Here is a 16,436-nt window from a genome sequence, read left to right as displayed (position 1 = left end):
TCACAAAGTCCTCCCAATATGTTTCTCTCGAACACACATTGTGAGTTTTCCCATTTTGATCCATTGTTTCTCTCGAACACAATCTATCAAAATGACAACTTTTTGGTTCAACCTTATAGTGAACAAAATCATTCATTACTATCTCTAGCTAACAAACAAGATTGGATGAAAACCTAGGTCAAGAGTTGGTAAACATCTCTCGATCATAAACCAACACAAAGAGTTTTAAATAGAAACAAAGTTTTCATCATATATTCACCATTAAAGAGTTTACACATAAAGATCCTTACATTTACACACAAAGCTAGTAATCACCTACATCTAACCTTGACAAATGGAGGACTTAGCTACTCATTTTCATGGTAGCTTGGTCGGCAAGTTTCGGAAGAAGGTTGATCAACATCCAAGTCGGATAATCGATATTGGATGGGAATCCACCTTCTTTTTGTAGAAGATGGTTACAAGATGAAGAGAAATGAAATCTAGGGCATAAAAGATCCTAAGAACAATGCTGGAAAATATCTCTAAGAAAGTACAAAAGTGGAAAAATGCTGTAAAAACTAGGTATGGCACACAAAAGTGGCACCTGCTACTTATAGAGTAGTACTGGGCTGTCATGCTCGCTAGGCGAGCAGAAAGGCTCGCCTAGAGAGGGTCTAATTGTGGCACACAAGGCACCTGTGCCCAGAGAAACAGGGTCTGTTGAACTGTCATGTTCGCCTAGCGAACAAACCTTCGCCTAGCGAAGGACACGCTCCAACCTTTGCCCCAGCGAGGTTGAGAGGTTTTGCTACTGGAATGCTCGTTGGGGACTCGCTAGAGCCTCGCCTAGAGAGAGAGTGCTGGTTGCGCTTTTCACCAAAACTGAACGAACTCGCTACCACCTTCGCTAGGATCTCGCCTGGCGAATTTATTGGCATTTTACTGGATCTTTTCGCTGGAAACTCGCCTAGCAAGGCCTTCGCTTCAGCTCTCGCCTAACGAGCAAGCTGATGAATGCAAATTCTCTTTGGTTCCTTTGCCAACTTCTTGTGTCTTTCATTTTCTATTGTTTCATGCCTTCTACCTGCACAATAACACACAAATCAAAGGTACCAAGATCGTTTATCAATGTATTGCATTTCATGTTAGAACAAAGGTGGTTTAGACAAAAGAGCAAGGAAATAGAGTGAAAAATACCCTTAATTGATAACTCAAATAAGCACTTTTGGGTATCTAACAGATACCATAGGGAGGACATGACTCCCTTGGCTCAACTGATCCTATTGTTGGTTCTTACAAACATCAAACCTAAGTCCCACACTTCTACCGTGCCGATCCCAGTGGCACACTTGGTACACTGTATCCTCACTAACGTCTAGATCGATGTGGCGAGGATTATTGCTTTGGAATTAAAGTCCGTGATTGAAAGCGGGCTAATGTCGGGGGCACGAGTGAATTGTCCCCTGGCTTTCCCTTGCCTAATCATGAGTTTGTGCATGCAAGCGAGGGTGAGACTACCCTCTAGGGGTCAAGTAAGGATCCCGCCACCCATTGATGACCGTTACGTGGCCAAGTATTGCAGGGCTAAGAATGTTAGAGGTAGTTCAGCTACTGAGGGTACCCGGGCTTCTGATGGTCCTGGTACTTCTACTCTCGGACCCGATCCTTACCAGCAGGCTGTCTACAATTACAACTGGGACTGGATGGCGGCAACTCAGCGTGCCATGCTCGATATGCACGATTCTATGCAGCTGTTACAGCTGCAGGGACGTGACCCCACCGGTGATCACTCATTGATGACGCGTGAGCAGTTTCTGCTTAACGCTAACTGGCCTGTGGACAGGCCTGTGTTTGGAGAGGGGGCGGGTGCTGGTGCGTCTTCTGGTGCTGCTGATGGAGATGATGATGATGATGATGAGGCTACCGGTTCTGAGGCCGGTACTGATGAGGGTGATGAGTCCGTGGAGGGCTAAGTTATTTTATTTTTATTTTTCATGTTATGTTTTATTTCTATTGTATTTTCAGAATTATGTATTTTGATTTTGGCTATGTACTTTTGGGGTGTTTTGTCCCCCATGAACAATTTTAAATTTTGAAGTTAATGTTATTATTTATGTTTTAAATTTTGTTTGTTTTAATAAATTTTTGGTTGGTTGAGTGGCAAACCTTCTAGATTGGTTGCTCCTCAAAGAAGTATCCAATGAAGGTGCATCCGAGCTTGGATGGCAATGATAAAAATAAACAAGTGAACAAGGCTAAGGTACATGGTTACCTCCGGCTAGAATTTTAGAATGCACTAAGAACTTTACTCTTTTTTGTAATTGAGTATTGTCTTTTTGCAACATAATTGAATGAATGTTTCATCTAGGACGTAAAACCACAAATTGTGAGGAAACCTCCATTTTACACTTAAATGTTGGATTCTAATAAGCTTTGTTGATTCATTTGATTCATGCTTTGTCTTTTATTATTGTGAATATGTGGAAGCAATTAGAAATGATCAAGGCACTTGTTTTCTATCGAGCACAACCAGTTCCAAATACAACTTACCTGTGAGCAGAGAGAGTATTTGTTAACCCCTTTGAGCTTAAACAGTTGAATCTTAGCTTGAAATAAAGCGAGATTTCAAAAATATTTTTCTTGAAACCCGGAAAATTTTGATAATTGTTCTTTTGCCGTAAAAAGTCAAGAGCATTCACTTAGGGTGAGTAAGAAATAAGTTGGGGAGAACGAAAATGAGAATCGGTAAGTACCACAACTCTTGAAAAACCGAGCAAGCATAAAAAACAAAAAAAAAAAAAAAAAAAAAATATATATATATATATATATATATATATATATATATATATATATATATATATATATATATATATATATATATATATATATAACATAGAAAAGAGAAACATCTGTTTTGTAAATATGATGTGAAAGAAAAGAAAAAAAAATAATAGAGAAAATAAAAATGAATGCTTGCTTGGAAGAAAAATAGTGAAAAACAAAAAAAAATTGAGTTGTGAAATAAGAGTTGTGAAGGTTGCAAATGAGAAATAAATGGAACGAAGTTGAGATGTGTGAATAATGTATAGTGAATGTCTCTTTTGCGTCGACAATTTCGTTTTCAATGGCCTTAGAAATGACCCTTGTTTGTTAACCTAACCAAACTTCAACCAAAAAGCCCTTAGTGATCTTCGTGCTTCCACATTATCATTTATAATTGTTAGACATTGTATGAATTGAATTGATTTCTTCATTGTTTATTAGAGAGTGAGATTATTCCCGCGGTTGCAAACGCGTAATTTCTTCAATCCTTATTCGAAGAGGAGAGATAGGGTGATTCATTCAAGATAATATTGTTGTAGATAGATACATATTTCGCATTGCTACTAAGTCTTAGTTCTTGTGTATTATTTTATTCGAACCGTTGGAAATTTGTATCTGCTGATTCGCTTGTGTTTGAGCCGTTTTATCCAACTTCGGAGAAACCTTTCTCTTAAAGCAAATCCCCTTGTCCTTCAAGAGGCATACTTTGCTTGAGGACAAGCAAGAATCTAGTTGGGGAGAGTTGTTAGATACCCAAAAGTGCTTATTTGAGCTATCAAATATGGGTATCTTTCACTCCATTTCCTTTTTAAAGTGTTCGAAACCACCTTTGTTTTAGATGAAATGCAATACAATGATAAACGATCTTGGTACCTTTGATTTGTGTGTTATTGTGCAGGAAGTAGGCATGAAATAATAGAAAATGAAGACACAAGAAATTTGGCAAAGGGATCAAATAAAACAAGCATTCATCAGCTTGCTCGCTAGGCGAGGGTTGTGGCGAAGGACTCGCTAGGCGAGCGTCCAGCGAGAGCCCAGCGAAAAGCTCCAGTATTTTACAGTGGCAAACATCAACAAACTCGCTAGGCGAGCTGCCAGCGAGGTGTGTAGCGAACACGTCCAGACTTGGTGAAAAGCGCAGCCAGCACTCACTCGCTAGGCGAGCCATTAGCGAGCTCCCAGCGAGCATTCCAGTAGCAAAACCTCTCAAGCTCGCTGGAGCGAAGGTTGAAGCGTGACCTTCGCCTAACGAAGGTTTTGTTCGCTCAGCGAACATGACAGTCTGGCAATGGTTGTTTCTCTGGGCGCAGGTGCCTCATTTAGGGGCTCGCTAGGCGAGCCATTCTGCTCGCCTAGCGAGCATGACAGCTCAGTAGCAGCTCTATAAGTAGCAAGGGCTACTTTTTGGAGTCATACCTTACTTTCCATACTTTTGTACTTTTTTAGATATTTTCCAGCATTGCTCTAAGGATCTTTTGTGACCTAGAAACCATTTCTCTTCATCTCTTAACAATCTTTCACAAAAAGAAGGTGGATTCCCATCCAATCTCGATTATTCGACTCGGATGTTGATCAACCTTCTTCCGAAACTTGTTGAACAAGCTACCATGAAAATGAGTAGCTAAGTCCTTCATTTTGTCAAGGTTAGATGTAGATGATCATTAGCTCTGTGTGTAAATGTAAGGATCTTCATTTGTAAACTCTTTAATGGTGAATATATGGTGAAAACTTTGTTCTTATTGAAAACTCTTTGTGTTGGTTTATGATCGAGAGATGTTTACCAACTCTTAACCTAGGTTTTCATCCAATCTTGTTTGTTATCTAGAGATAGTAATGAATGATGTTGTTCACCATAAGGTTGAACCAAAAAGTTGTCATTTTGATAGATTGTGTTAGAGATAAACAATGGATCAAAATGGGAAAACTCACAATGTGTGTTAGAGATAAACACATTGGAAGGACTTTGTGAAATAGTTTATCATCTAAAGGAGTTTATACTTTTTGTTGATCGAACATATACATGCAAAGTGATCGTCAAACCCTAACTTTGGCAATATTTCTCAAATATTCAAACCAAAACTTTTACCGCATTTTATTACACTTTTATGCAAGATACTGTGACAAACACCAAAACCTCATTGTTACCTTAAGCTAAGAATTAAAACAACTGTCGAAAGGCGGTGATATCTCACAATCCCTGTGGAGACGATAACAAAAACCCGACACTTAAAATTACATTCAACAAAGAACAACTAAACAATAATAACAATAACATCAACAACTCAAAAACAATATCTTACATTAACCAACAACTCAAAAAAACAATCTCTTAACAAAACTACAACAACAACATCAATAAACTCATAACATAAATCAGTTTATACAACAATAATAAGTTTAAACCTTTTGGGTTTAGGGTTACAACGAGTTATAATAATAACAACACCATCATCATCAACAACAACAACGTCAATAAACTTATCACTAATACAAAATAGACCTTTCATAACACCCATTTCACAATGGTCTTCCTGTTAACCGTGGTAATAATTGTTTTCGGCGCTTCTTTTTGTATTTACTAAAAGACATTTTACAACGGTCACAAGTACCAACCGTAGTGAAAAATGACGTCTGGTCATGCGTTCGAATCCTAGCACCTACAATTTTTTTAAGCCACTTTTCACCATGGTTGGAACTTCCAACCGTGGTGAAAAGTGGCGCCTCGTCATGAGTTTGAATCCCAACACCTACAGTTTTGTTTTTATTTATTTATCAAAAGACATACACCAACGATTGTTTAAAGTAACTATTGTGATAGGTTGAGACATACAACAACGGTTGTTTAAAGTAACAGTTGTGATAGATTGGAACCTACAATTTTGTTTTTATTGATTTTAAGTCATTCTTTAGTAGAAAATCATAATTTTTAAACAAATCTTTATCGTCCACTTAGTGAGTATCAACACTCAAGATACTACCATTAGTGATCCGCGTGAAACCTAAAACTTAGACGACCTTCCAACCTATATGAACTTCATCTTCTACCTCCAAACATCTTCTTCCATTTAGACATTATATTTCTCCACTAAACCAAGCTCGAAAACATCATTTCTTCCATAAACAAAACTCAAAAACATGATTTCTTTTATTAACAAATTTCAGAACTCCATCATTTATTCTCCAACTTGAATCAAACAAGGAAAACATGGATTCAAGTTAGAAATGTTAATTGCTATTGTTGTTGTTCTTGTTCTTATTCTTGTCATTGTTGTTGTTCTTGTTATTTCTTTTGTTCTTGTTGTTGTTCTTATTGTTATTCTTGTTGTTGTTGTTATTGTTGTTGTTGTTATTGTTGTTATTGTTAGTGTTCTTGTTCTTGTTGTTCTTGTTGTAGTTCTTGTTGTTCTTGTTTGTTTTTGTTCTTGTTGTTCTTGTTTGTTTTTGTTCTTGTTGTTCTTGTTGTTGTTGTCGTTGTTCTACTTCTGCATTTTTTTATTAAAAGATATACAACAACGATTGTTTAAAGTAATCGTCGTGATAGGTTGAGACATACAACAATGGTTATTTAAAGTAACCATTATGGTAGGTAGCGCGCTACTTGACTTATAATCACGGTCGCCCGACCGTGGTGGAAAGCGTGATTCATACAATCACACCTTACCTCACAACGGTTGGCCTAACGTGGTGGTATCTCTTTTTCAGCCGTTGTGATAGGTGTTTTCCGTAGTAGTGTATAACATAAATTTGCTTAAACAAGAACAACAATATTAAACCTCTAGGGTTTAGGATCTTAACAACAACAACAATAAGAATAATATGAGTAGTGATGTTTGACGTACCAGATCTATGAAGAAGAAGTAAACGAAAATTATTTTCATGGATCTCTAAAGAAGAAACAAGAGCACTAAACACATAACATCTTCATATTATACGAAGATGATATGCATTTATGGGCCTCATTGTTTAGGGCTTTTCGTTAGGGATCTATTTGTGTTGTTTAGACAAATCACATTGGATGCTACAAGTTAAAGCTATATATATCATAGAAACATATTCACTTCGATTGAAAAGCAAATTGAGGTGAAAAATAGCGTACTTTTAAATTAAAAATAAAATATTCAAGTTGACGCCACTTTTAATGAGATAAAAACATAAACTGAGGCTGATGAGATTTGAAACATGTACACTGAATAGGTGTATCTCTCGGTTTTCAAAATAATCGATAAAATATATTGTATAATATAAATTAAAAAAATAGGGTGCATCCAAGAAATATAATTTGGTTTTTCAAAGGTGTGTACTCTTCAATAAGTCATATTTACTCGACAAAACATTTCCTTTAGTGTGATTAAGGCTTTCCGATTTATGTCTTCTCCTTTTGAATAACTTGGTATGTGGTTAAAAGAACCTTAAGATAACTTAGTGGAACCTTGATACATGGCTTGGTCCTATCTCTCTCTTCCTTGTCACACAATTTTACTTGAGAGCCTATAGTAATTCGGATGGGGCAAGTGATCCCGATAATCGCAGATAAACTTCTAGATCTTACATCTACTTTAAACATAAGATTGTTTCATGGAGCATCAAAAATCACCAACTTGTAAACAAGTCTAGCACAGAGGACGAATAACGCACCTTAACCCATATCACCTCATAACTCCTATGGTTAAAGTATCTTCTTACCGAGTTTGTAGTTCCTTCGTTACCTCATACACTTTTATGTGTGAAATTAAGTGTTGTACTTATTTCCCACAATGCAATTCTCTATACACATACTAAACACATTGAGCATGATATACACTTTGTGAGGGAAATAATCATATCTAAAGATAATGATCCAACATGTTCCAATCAACGCTTAAATTAAAAATACCCTTACCAAGCATGTTGGAATCGTCACTTTCATGATCTTTATACCAATCTCAAAGTAGATACTTCTATCCCCCCTTGAGCTTGTGGGGGAGAATCAAAAATCTTTAGCATAAGTGATACATTACTTCTATGCTCCCTTGAGCTTGTGGGGGAGAATCATAAGTCTTTAGCATAAGTTATACATTATATACATGAGTATTGTGTAAACTAATGTAACTAATATAACAATAGTAGATCTAATATATCAGTAGGTGTAGCAACTGATATACATAAGTATAAATATAATAGCACATCACTTGTAATGACTGGATCAATCAATGCTAAAAAAAAACAAGGAAGTTGAGCTTCCAATGAATCATGTTATGGGCAGTCCATAAGACCCACGAAAAGACCCAATAACAAGGGCTGAAAGGGAAGTCACACCGAACAAATGGACCATCATCTCTACCAAGGATTCAGGATCACATCGTCCATCATATCTCCCACCGTTAATATCTAATCAGACGACCATCCGCATAAGATGTCATATCACACGCGGGAAGTTCTAGTCGTCCATATTATATAAAGAACAAATCGTGTCATTTCAAATATTCAATTCATTCTCACTTTTATATTACTTTTCACTCTATAACTAAATTAACCGTTTGAATGCTTACTTTGTAAGTCCACCCCTTCTTTATCGTATCAGAAGCTTGTTGCCTTGCACTACCGTTCCAAAACTTTTTGCCATACTCCATTACTCATTTCTGATTTCTAAACAGAACAAATCTATTATTAATTGTGGATAATTCTTTCCGTCTTAACTTTGATTTTTATCGTATTCTAATTGTGGATAATTCTAATTTATTCAACTTGACTCAATTACATATTTTTTCATACTAATGAAAAATTTGTTATAATAAAGATAATATCAATAAAATTTAATATTAATATAAAATCATTTTATATGTAAATAAAATTTAATATTAATATAAAATCATTTTATATGTAAATAAAACATACAAGTCTTATGCTTTTTCAATCATTAGTTTTTTCACACTTAAATGCATATATTCTTCAAGACCTGTGGTTGAAGCACAACTTGTTCGGATATAGAGGAATGTATTTTGGCCGTTGACGTGACATGTAGTACTTTACCATGAATCTATACTCTAAACTTTTTCCTAATTAAGCCAATCCAGATTCTTTGTTTTAGCTACCAACATGTGTAAACAAAATTAATAATATGTAACAAACCTCTAGATGCTCTCAGAATTGAGATCCAAATCACATTCTTTTAGCTTCAAGAAGAAGCAGATCATTAGATTCTCTCTTTTGCATCTTTATAATGCTGGCTTAATTACTTCCTTGACATTGATAAATTAAATAACAATAGCAATTAACCTAAAAAAAATTATTGAGGCAGACGTGTTGAATTGTAATTCCTTGTGTTGAAACAGGTTATTCGACAGAAGTAAGAAAATGTTGAATCATCTAATATGTCGAGTTGTATTAGTGTGTCCAAGTGTCGAAGTATATTATTTCACATAAGATTTTGACTTAGGCCTATTTTTAATAGTGTTAATTATTTTGGGCTTTTACAATTTTGGGTTTTGTCTTAGGGAGTAAGCTAACCTAAATCTATAAATAGAGGGAGTAACATTTATTCTTGTATGAAGAGAAGAAATAACTCATAACAATGTATTCACAGAATTTTGCAGTTGCAAAGTGAATAAAGAAGTTTTTCATAGGTTATGGGCAGAGGGAAAACTCTGCATAAAATATTATTCTTCTCCAATGTTCTTTTCTTTCTTTCTCAATTGTCCTTTTCTTTTCATTGTCATTGTGTGGTTGATAACGATCTTGTTCGTCAAGATTGATAGAAATTCTCCATAGGTTGTGGTGGATTTCTAACATTTGGTATTTAGATCTCCGGTTTGAGCGATTCATGGGAAGAAAATCACAATGGCAATGAATCATCCAAACAGACATTTTTCAGCGAATCTTCCGATCCTCAAAAACAATAACTATGAGAATTGATGCAAGAAGATGAAGGTTGTAGTTTATTATCAAGATCTTTGGGATCTTGTGAAGGAAGGAGTAACAACGCTTGCAGAAAATACGAAGGATCAAGAAAGGGCTGCACATAAAGAATTGAAAAAGAAATGTTATAAAGCTCTCTTTACAATCCATCAATATTTTGATTCAAATAACTTTGAAAATGTTAGTGATGTAGAGTGAGCAAAAGAAGCATGAGAAATTCTGGAAAAGTCGTTTGGAGGCGCGAAGAAGGTGAAAGAGGTGAGGTTATAAACTCACAAAAGGACATATGAATTGCTTCATATGGAAGACAATGAAAGCATAATTGATTTCTTCGCTAAGGTTATGAAACTGGTGAATCAAATCAAGGTATGTGGAGAAGTGTTGACATCAAAATCTGTTGTTGGAAAGATCTTGAGGTCGTTGTCTCTAAAGTTTGACCATGTGGTAGTAGCCATAGAAGAGTCAAAAGATTTGTCAAAACCGACAAAGGAAGACCTTCAAGGGACGCTTGAATCTCACGAACAAAGAATGGATGAAAGAGCTGTAGGAAAGTCGAAGAGTGATATCGCTTTGCAAGCGCAATCGGCAAAAAGAAAGGAAATGAAAAGGAAGTTGGAATGGCAACAAAGGTAGATGAGGCTACAACAATTCGATTGGTCGAATTAGAGAAAACCATGAAACCCAAGCAACCAAAGAGGTGGTGTTCAAAAGCCAAACAAGAGTCACATTCAGTGTTACAATTGTCAGAAGAACTGTCCAGAAAAGCAGAAGAATCAAGAAATTTATGCAAAACTGGAGAAACATGAAGAAGAAGAGATGTTGTTGATGGTTACAACGAGAGATGAAGAGATTTTGAACAACCAGTGTTACTTGGACTCAGGATGCTCATCACACATGTTTGGAAGGAAAGATTGGATTGTCAACATAAAGCCCTAAATGAAGAACGTGGTGAAATTTGTAAATGACAATACTCTAGCAGCTGAAGATGTTGGTGATGTTCTGATTATGATGAAAGATAGGAAGAGGTCAATAATTTATAAAGGTGTGAAAACACAAGAAGGGGGGGGGTTGAATTGGGTTTTACAAGAAAAATCTTTTTTCAAAACAAAAGCACCACTAACAAGTTAATAACAAAAGATAAAAACACAATGATTTTTATCCTGGTTCGCTTGAAAATCAAAGTCAATCCAGTCCACCCGCCAAGGTGATTTGCCTTATACACAAGGATTTAATCCATTATAATCAACAGATTACAATAAACACAAATAATAACCTTCTTTGTCTTCTCAAGGATCCAACTAAACCTTAGTCTCCTCAAGGAATCACAAAGAACAACTTTCTTTGTTTTCTCAAGGACAACCTCCTCAAGGAATCAAACAAATAGTTTGAATAATAGTTTCTGTGTTATAGGATGCTTCTGCAAAAGCAGATTTACACAAAATAATAATAAATACTTAAAGAACATTGTATACAAAAGATGATAGCTTTTCACAAAGAAAAATAGCTTGTCAAAATACTTGTGTAGATCAATATTTTCTTCAAGTCTCCAATGCATGCTTATATAGTGTAAGCATGTGACCATTGGAGGGGGAAATGGGGAAAGCTTCTTGAGTGGCTGTCCACTGTTGGGTGAGAAAGGAATGATACTGTCGCACCTTGAAAAATGAGAGACACGACTTTAAGCGAAGCGCGATCGCACGCTCGCAATGATGGACTGAACAGAGTCGCCACCGAACTTTATTTATTCCTAAAAAGGAAAGGGGAAATATCGATAAAACCCAAGAAAGAACGACAATGATTATTGGTCGTCGCAATCAAATCAGGGTTCGGGAGTCGATTACGCAAGGGGAAGGTATTAGCACCCCTCACGTCTGTTGTATTCAACGGGAACCGTTTAGTTAGTTTCGTTTTGAATGTTAGCTTATGTTAGTCTTCTCAAGTTATAATGAGGGAGAGAATAATAGGATCAAAAGAAAAGAGAAGATGTTTTTGGATTTTTTGACGAAGGACTAAACCTAAGATTTTTTATTAGCGGGTCTGACAAGATTTATAAATCCTGCTCCTACGTATCTCAAAAGAGAAATCAAGGCTTACGTAGTTCTGGGTAGAAAAATGTTTATTTGTTGGTCGATTTTAGCGAAAGCTATACTGTATTAATCGACGAAAACATTGTTTTACCCAACAATCGTGGGATTTATAAATCTACATTCGGAAAAGCATCATTTATCTCTACTCAACAATCGTGGCCGAAACATTGTTTTGCATCACCTTAAGACAATATATCTTTTATTTATAAAAAAGGTTCTTTGATTAGTCACACGGCGGCGAAAAAAGAGTTTGATTGGTTGGATGTATTTTGAGTGATGGCGAGAACTTGGATGAGCGAGATATCCATCTCGAATCCTAGTCTCAGGAGTGCACGGTATACACCATGTTCCATTTCCATCTTTATTGGTGAAAAGTGTTTAATAAAGATTAAGTATTTTTAGGTTTGATTGAGAAAGGGTTTGAAGAAACCGCATTGACAATTTTAGTCGATGGCGAGAGCTAAGATGGGCAAGGCATCCACCTTGAATCTTAATCTCAGGAGTGCACGGTATACACCATGTTCCATTTCCATCTTTATTGAAAAAGTGTTGAATAAGGATTAAGTATATATTTTTTTGGGTTTGGAAAGACGGATATTTGAGAATGAGGCATAAGTCCTAAGATCAAAATTTCATGGTTCCACTGGAATGCTAGATTCCAATGGTCCTTTTTCAATCGAATTATTTAAGAAAATTATTTAATGGACAACGAACACTTGATAAGGATCAAATGTTCAAAGGGTTACGCCAGAATGCTTGATCCCAACGGTCCTTCTCTTTGTCCAAGTTAATTATTGAGTGCTTTAAGAATAAAAGAAAAAAGAATGAACGGTTAATCCAAAACGTGAGGCTCAGGACGGATCATTCAAGGGTTCCTACAGGAATGCTAGATTCCAATAGTCCACTTCTTTTGTGGTTTATTTGGAAAAGAGTTTTAATACTATTTTTTATTTGTGAAATGGTTGAAAATGAATTGTATTTATTTTTTAAATGAATCTTGAAATTGTGGATAGTTGTAATTGATTTTGAAATCGAAAGAGATGTTATTGAAATTGAATTTATGGGAAATATCAAGTGCGGATATTTACATGTACCATAATATGGACATGGATTGAAAGAAAAAGTACCTAAATAAATGAGTTATCAAAATGAGACTAATTAAACAATTCATCAAATAATCCACTTAATAATTAAAAGTAATTAATTAATTAAAATATAATCAATTAAACAAATAAAAATTAATCAATTTATTAATTATTAATCTAAATTAAATAATTAATTAAGAAAAAAAAAGATGCCAATGGGGATGGACATGAGCAAGTAGGATCTAAAGCCCAATCCAAAGCTTATTTTAAGCTTAAATCACAAACAAATATTAAAACTAACAATAACAAATAATAAATAATAATAGTAACAGTAATAAGAATAATAAATAAAACATAAAAAAAAAAGAAAAAGAAAAATATAGAACCGAAACTTCCGCGGTAGATGCATGAAACCAGGGTCATTAAGCCAAGCAATATTTTTTCTCTTATTATCATAAAATTAATTCTTAAATAAATAAAAGAAAAGGTTAATTTTATTTGTATAGCATTTATAAGTTCCAAATTACTGTAACTGATGGTGTAGAATTTATATATTTTTCAAAGACACTAGAGAAAGAAGAGGTTCCAAACTTAAGTGATAATAATATAAAGAAATGAAAAATGCAGTAGTGGGAGGCACCCCACTTGCAAACGTGAAAAAAAATCTCCCTATTATATTGTAACACATTACATTACATGCTATATTTTAAAAAAATAACCTAAAAAAAATAAAAATAATAATAACAACCAAATAGAAAATAATAAAAATGAATGAAGAAAAATTGACTAATTCAAAATAAACCTTGACCAATGAAAACTAAACACTTGTTTTTTCTTAAAAAAAGGAAATAAATTTAAAAAAAAAACAAAAAAATAAAGTGGAGTAATGAACGCATAGCAGTATTCATCTTCCTCTCTCTGTTTCGCGTTTCCAAACACAACTCCATGAAAAAACAAAAACAAAAATTCCTCACGAATTTTGCAAAAAAAACAAAATCAAAACACAAAATTATCTACACAAACCCTCTCCAAAATTTGTCCCTTATCACAAATCTAACCATGAAATCACAAAAAAAATGATACACAAACCAGATCGGAGCACCCAAAACGAACCCTAAACTAACAAAATCCTTCAATCGACTCAAGTTTCACACAATCAAACATGGCTAGCAACATGGAATCATATTTCAAAAGAAAACTTATAACAAAATGAAAGGTAAGAGTGACTTATTACCAATCCGAAAGTTATCGGAGCTACGATTCCTTGAGGTAAATCCCTTCTCCCTTTTTTCTGTTCTTCGATACGTCTTCTTCTGCTTCTAAGTGTTGTTACCTTCCTTTCTCTTTTTTTTTTATGATGATTTTTTTTATATGGTTTGTGTTGATGTTCTGTGTGTATTCTTTGAGTGGCTAAGTTATTTGTTCATGATGATTTTTGAAGCTCTTGTTGTGATAGTGGTTTTTTGTTCTATATTAATTTCAAATCTTTTTTTATAATGCTTAACAGAGCTTGCTTTTATATTGATGCTCATCAGTTCAGATTAGGGTCTTGTGATTTATAAAATATGATTTTTGAATTGAGTCAAACTATGTTATCCTAATCTAAGTTCTGTCAAATTCTCAAATTAGTGATACTCTGCTCTTACTTTTCCTGCAATTGACTTTGATTCAAGTTATGTAACTAAAAAAAATGTTAACTGTGTGCTCTGTTATCACTGCTTGTATAGGACAAAAGGGCTTTTCTGCTTAGAAAAGCAGATGCAGCAGAAGATGGAAAGATAAGCCATTTTGTGTTATTTTGGGTTAAGCAGATGCAGCAGAAGATGGAAAGATAAGCCATTTTGTGTTATTTTGGGTTACTGCAAAAAATAAACATGTAGTAAACTTTGATATGTTTTGAAATATTTCTTGTTTTATAATGTTTGAAGTTACTGTAGAAATTTGTTGTGAATTTTCTGATGTAATTGAAGTCCCTTTTGTTAAGTTGGTTTTAGTTACTATAAGAAGATGAAAAATGAACTTGTAACTAAAGATTTTTTTTAATTATTTTATTTTTATGATGTAGAAAGAAAAAGAAGAATAAAATAAAACTTATTTTTGAAGTTTAAAATAGAAAATCTAATTATAAATGTGGCAAAATAATTGTTTAATTCTAAACAAATAATTACCATTTTTTAAAATCTTTTTACTAATCTTAATTTAAAATTGTAAAACAAATTTTAATTGCTATTACTACTACTTCTATTCACATAATAAGAACCAAAAATGACTTAGACGTAAATTAAATAAAACGTTTTGCTAAAACTTAGTAAATAAGAACTAACACAAACAAAACCAAATAGTATATATTTTGAAATGCAATATAAAGACATAGCCATAATAATTAAATCAAAGTTAAACCTTAAATAAAAGTCATGAAACAAAATCACTAAACGTTCATGTTAACAAGTATTCAAAATGACGCAAGTCAAATACAAATTATGGACATGTAATAGAACAATGTATGAAAAAACAAAATGTATAAATGACATTTTTTTTTGTGCATTGGTAAACAGAAAGAAAAAAAAATTCTAATAAAAATTAAATAAAATGTCATAAAAATGAAATTAAAAAATGGAATGATTTATGAATATGAATATGAATGATTATGAATGAATATCATGTTTTTTTATGTGAATTGGTAAATAGAAGAGAAAAAAAATTCTAATGAAAATTAAATAAATTTTAGTGAAATAAAATTTAAAGAAATGGAATAATTTATGTCAATGAGTGGATGCAAATTGATAAATACAAATGCTTGAAATGTAAATGAGTGCCTTTAGGCGAGGCAAAATTTAGGGTATGACAGATACCATGTACCGTTCTTTCGCCCACATATTCAGTGACAACTGTGATGAATAATACAGTCCTTGCCCACAAAATCAGGTAGTGGAAAGGTTACTTGATTTGTACTATGTACTATTTGATCACGTTCCCATTTAATCTTATCTTCAGATTCATTGGTTTCTGATAAAAGGCGATTGAAGCATGAAATGAAGAAGTAGAGAGTTGGATTTGAAAACTTCAGAACCTTGGGTAAGAACCTTGACAACATCAGTAGTCTGGCTTGAGTTCTTTAGTATCTTCAGAATCTTCAGAGTCTTCAGAATCCTCAGTCAGAACCTTGATAGCTTCAATCGTCTGTCTTGAGATCTTTAGAATATTCAGCTACATAACACAATTTCAGAAGCTTGCCATTCTTCAGAAGTTTGTTGATCAGAGTCACATCCAGAAGCAAAAGCTGAGAGAATATTGCAACATCAATATAAAGTGTCCTTGGAAGCTTTGATGGGTGAAATAACACAAAAGCAGAAAGAACATTGCAACAACAATATTGATGTCTTTCAGAACTTCTAATTGCAACGCAGAAGCAGATTTGGAACGGAAAGTTCAGAAACTGATGATGTTGTACTTCATATGATCAAAATCAAAATTGGTTGTTAAAGCTACACAATAACAAACCATTAGGGCACCAAAATTGTTCTCACATAAATACAACATTGTTATCATCAAAACTCAACGTATA

General features: G+C 34.1%; 1 long non-coding RNA gene across 1 annotated transcript; it reads left to right on the top strand.

The window, feature by feature from the left end:
* Nucleotides 1-13,735: 13,735 nt before the first annotated feature.
* LOC127074019 (uncharacterized) lies at nucleotides 13,736-14,854 on the top strand. The gene is made up of 2 exons (XR_007785914.1): nucleotides 13,736-14,140; nucleotides 14,599-14,854. It is a non-coding gene; the product is annotated as an uncharacterized LOC127074019 (long non-coding RNA).
* The last annotated feature ends 1,582 nt before the right edge of the window (nucleotides 14,855-16,436 follow it).

Source organism: Lathyrus oleraceus, chromosome 1 (assembly GCF_024323335.1).
Source record: "Lathyrus oleraceus cultivar Zhongwan6 chromosome 1, CAAS_Psat_ZW6_1.0, whole genome shotgun sequence".
NCBI lineage: Eukaryota > Viridiplantae > Streptophyta > Magnoliopsida > Fabales > Fabaceae > Lathyrus > Lathyrus oleraceus.
The sequence above is the reverse complement of the archived record's forward strand: the minus strand, read 5'-3'. Positions and strand labels throughout refer to the sequence as shown.